The following is a 4903-nucleotide window of genomic DNA, read 5'->3' as shown; positions in this document are numbered from 1 at the left end:
TTCAATTCTTCGACGTCGCTCAATAATATCATGTTCTTGGTTTCTTTCTCTCTCATCGCGTATTATGTTTGCTCTCGTTTCATAATTTTCTCGTCGGTTTAAAAGCTCATATTGCCGTTCTATCATTTCATCGTAATAAAAAAAATAACGTAAATCTTCAGGATCGCTTTCTACAATTTCAACATCTTCAGTTACACGGGTTCTTGTAATTATTGTTTCTCGTCGAGAATTCATTATTTGATAACAAGAAAGAATTTATTTAAGTCATTTTCAATTTTTTTTTCATCTGTACATTAGATCCAAAGGATCCATGGAAATTCTTTGAATTTTTAAATCCGTTTGCAGATTCATGGAAAATCATGATGATTTTTTAAGCGTAATAATAGACTTGTCCTAGAAGAAGGTAAAAGCTTCCGGATTGACCGACTTGAGCATCACCAGAGTTGAGCGTGACAACGAGTCTTCTACCAGCTGCAACCGTAGGCATAGAATCTGCTTCTCCAAAATTTCTGTAAAAAGAGATGGTGGTGGTGGAACCGATGGATGAAGTGGATTGATACAAAAGTCCAGTCGATTTGTTGTTGAAGGAAGTCAAATTTGAGCCGTTCCATGACGACAAATAAAAATCTTCCAGTCCGGATGAGGAAAAGAAGCATGTACTGTCACCGTCATATCCTGGAAAATACGTGTAATTGTTGGTGTTGTACGGTGTCCAAGGAGTGAGAACAGCGCCGTTACCTGGAGGTAAATTCCCATCGTACATTCTGACTCTAGATTCCCACCAGTTTCCAGAGGCGCCAATGATGTGCATCCTGATGTATTTCAACGACACACCATTTCCTTTTCCGTTGGTGTTCATCAAAATGTATTCGCTGCCATAAGTGGTGTTCAAATATCGAAACGTTCTGCAGTACAGCTTGTAAAGAGGGATGGTTGCAGGAATGGAAGCAAGAGTGGAAATGAATGGTTGAATCCAATACGTGATAGCAGTAGCATTTCTGTTGACCAGTTGAATGGAGATGTCGTTTCTGAAAGGCATGTCCAACGTGAAATATCCTCCCAAGGAAGTGGTGTTATACATGTTACATCCCTGCAAAGAATTGGCGTAAAAAGCTCCTCCTAAAGGAGAAAAAAGCAAATCAGTGGCAAGTCCTGTTTGATCCACTCCAATTCCTTCTGTTGTTTCTGCATAATTCCCTACATTGATTTCTCCGTCAGTAAAGATTCGAATAAAAACTTGACCTGGAATATTCGTACCAGAGGAGCTGTATAAAGCCAACCACAATCTTCTCAGCACTCCGGATTTTCCAGAAAACGCAAACACAGGAGAAGTGGTTAGCGCCGCAACCGTCTGAGACTTAAGCCCTAAACTGGTAAAACTGGATCCTGGAACGACACTGGTCAAACTCGATTTTTGCAACAACAAGTCTACATAATTCTTTGTTGATCCATCCTGTGAGTTGGTTGGATCAGTCACGTTGATCAATTTGTGTGAATTCAAATCCAAATCTGCTACACCTACAGTTGTTCCACCTGAAGCATGAGTGTCTACGTAATTTTTCGTAGCCGAATCTGAAGCTGATGTAGGTTCAGCTAAATTAGTTAATTTGTGCGACGTCATGTTAATGTCGGTGTATGAAATAGTGTTGTAAGAGACTTTGGTGTCTACATACCCTTTTGTCGCTGCGTCTTTTAAAGCGGTGGGGTCGGAAACGTTAATCAACTTGTGTGAGTTCATGTCGATGATCCCTGTGATCGTGCTGGATCCATCTGTTTTAACACATAGACTCGAACTCACATCGACATAATTTTTAGTGGCGGCGTCATGAAGATTAGTTGGTTCGTTCAAATTGATGGCTTTGTGAAAATTTAAATCCAAATCTGCAGTTCCCACTACAGTTCCAGTACCACCTGTCACGTGATTGTCTACGTAATTTTTCGTAGCGGCATCGTGTGCGTTGGTGGGTTCACCCAGGTTGATGATTTTATGAGAGTTGTAATCCAAATCTGCAGTGATGGTGCTCGATCCGTCCGTTTTAATATAAACGTTACTGGCTGAGTCTGATGCAACACTATCAAAATAAACACTGATTTCGCTTCTGTTGAATTTGTCAATCATTTTTTAATGAGGTAAAAATTTTTTTTAGATCTTTTAGATCTGTTGAAAATTCTTCGAATTTTTTAAATGAGTAAAACTTTTAAAAAATCACCAAAGGGTATTGACAACGTCTTGAAAGCTGTCTCCCTCTTCGCATTTTTTCAAGACGTAAAGACACAAGTGTCCACAATAAGACGTGTTTCCAAATTGTACCCTTTCACTGTTGTAAAAGACAGGACTTTTCAAATAGTCAACGAGCTCGACGAGAGGTGGCTGAGCGTAAGAGTCAAAGCTGAATTTTTTATCACCGTCTTTGAACCAACACACCCAATGAAACCCATCTGTGCTCGAATCCCCTGTGTTAACAATTCCACATTCTTTTTTTCTTGGCTTTTTTGGCAACGCGTCTCTGACAAAAACTCCTCTAAAGTTTTTTATTTTTAGTTTTTTTGCTGCTTCCATCAACTGAATAGTGGATAAAGCCTCGTTTGGTAAAACAATTCCCTCCACATTTATTTTTTTGTTTCTCATTTTTTTATTTTGTTATTTTTTTAAATCTTTCATTTTTGTTACTCGTCTTTATCACTTACCTTTTTGTATCCGCGATTATCCCTCTGCACTCTTCGATCAACCTTTTTGACTTACCTGAAATTTCTTTGTTTTCCTCGATTATCCCTCTGCACTCTGCGATCAACCTTTTTGCCTCTGTCTTTGGTTCTTCCTCTACACCGTGTTCTTCCTCTGTCTCTGTCGATTTTTTTAATTTGTAGTGACCATAAGCCAACGTGTGTATTCCATCTTCCAAAATGACTCTTTTGTCATCGTTAGCGCTGAGTGCGACTTTGTTGATTTCTTCAGTGAAAATATTGTGATGATGAGATCGTAAGACGTTCATTTTTCTGAGCTGTTCTTCTTTAGTCATTAAGCATTCTTTATAATCTTGATGAGTGATGTGCTTTTCAACAACACATTTCTGAATTCCTTTGCATTTTTTGTGTTCTTCTTTTTCATTAAAGACCTCATAAGAGTAGAGCTTAGGACGAAGCCCAACAAACTCTTTAATTTGCTTACCACCTGTTTCATCCTTAAACTTACCGATGACCTTTTTATTTTTAAACCCAACGTCAAATGCAAAGTTTTGAACGGCAGGATGATCTTTCGCGAATTCGCTCGTGTCAAACTTGCTTTCAACGTCATCAGCAATGTCTTTGTAAAAGTCTTCCGTTTCTATTTCATAAAAGAGCGAATCAGTATCAGTCATGAGTAATTTCAGCTTATCCCCGTATTTAGGTTTCATGTAGTCGTAGTGATGTTCATACATGAGGGTTTTGCTGATGTCTAGGATGCTCATTCCCAAGAAAACAGGTTTGTCGTAAAAAACAAATGTCTTTTCCATGTGAACCGCGATTAAGTTTTCATCAAAAATGGTGTTTCGTTTATATTTAATTTTTTTAGATAATTTTATAGCTTCTTTTCTCGTGGTAATGAGTCTAACATCAACGCGTTTTAGAATATTCTCCATGGTTTTCCCAAAGACAGAGTTGTTCATGAGTTTGAAAAATTCTTTATCAGATTCGTTTGTAGCTTCTTTTCTCTTATCGGTGTTGAGATCAATGTACTTTTTCATGAAAGGTTCTTCTTCAAAGGTGATACCTCGATGAATTTTTGTAGTGATCAACCCCATTCGTTCATAGAGTTTTAGGTTTTCATGGTGAATGACATATTTTTCTTTGTTGTTTAAATTGGGAACTAACTTTTCCACTTTTCCAACAAGCATTCTTTCAGGAGCTAAAGGGTAATCATTGTGTAAATCGTGAAGACTTTCAGGATAATCTAAATCAACTTCGAGAATGCAAGGCATGGATTTCCAATTTAAAAGTTCATCCTCAGTCATCCATCTAAATCCTCTAACTGGAAGAGGTTTGCTCATAGCATATCCATAAAGATTATTGGCGTCTAAATATTGAAGGAATTTCGAAGGTTCTGAAGGTTTATAATCATCACTCATGTATTTGTTGTTAGCAGTTCCATGCCGATTGGAGATCATGCAGATTCCACCGCGTATTCCTTTTCGAATCATGTTGAGCATATCAATATCGGTTATAAGCTCTATTACAACTTCAGTTTTCTTTAGCATAGCATCCCAAGCCAAACCAGGGGAGGTGTAATACCAAGCAGGATCAAGACTGTAATGTTTCATACAAGTGTCTCTAAAAGTTTCAAAGACATCTGCCAGTATCAACACATCCGACGCGTTGTGCAAATCGTGATAATCTCTGAACGTTTTGCATTGAAACGTATTCCAAACCTTTTGCGCATGCGCGTATTCTTCGTCGCTTATCCCCTCGTGTCTAAGTTTTGAGAAAAACGCTTCTTTTGGTGGTAATTGCGTTTCTTGAAATTTATCGAATCCGTCCACCCAATCGTAAGGGTACACGCCTTTTTTACAAAGCAAATTAAATTTTTCACCTTCAAAATGTAATGCAAGGCTTTTAAACTGCTCTGGCTTTAAATTTTTAGACAAAGTATCCAAACTGGAGGAAAGGAATTTAAAGCTGTCGATGAACCTCAATTCAATTTTTTTGTTTTTTGGTTTTCCATCTTTTCCAATGTACTCTCCCACTTTGATTTTTTTCGAGAAGCTGATATATTTTTCTTCATTGTTGGGTATACAAGTGATCTTTCCACCTAATTTCTTGATGATCAAATGAGCGTCGTAACCAGACAAGTTATGAAAAACGACTGGGATGAATTTTGGAACTTGAAATTTTTTATTGCAATCGTCGTGAGCCGCTCCTCGATATT

This window comes from Hydra viridissima, unplaced genomic scaffold, assembly GCF_058129835.1.
Source record: "Hydra viridissima isolate aposymbiotic clone 2 unplaced genomic scaffold, HvirCarnegie_v1 scaffold_6, whole genome shotgun sequence".
Taxonomy (NCBI): domain Eukaryota; kingdom Metazoa; phylum Cnidaria; class Hydrozoa; order Anthoathecata; family Hydridae; genus Hydra; species Hydra viridissima.
The sequence above is the reverse complement of the archived record's forward strand: the minus strand, read 5'-3'. Positions refer to the sequence as shown.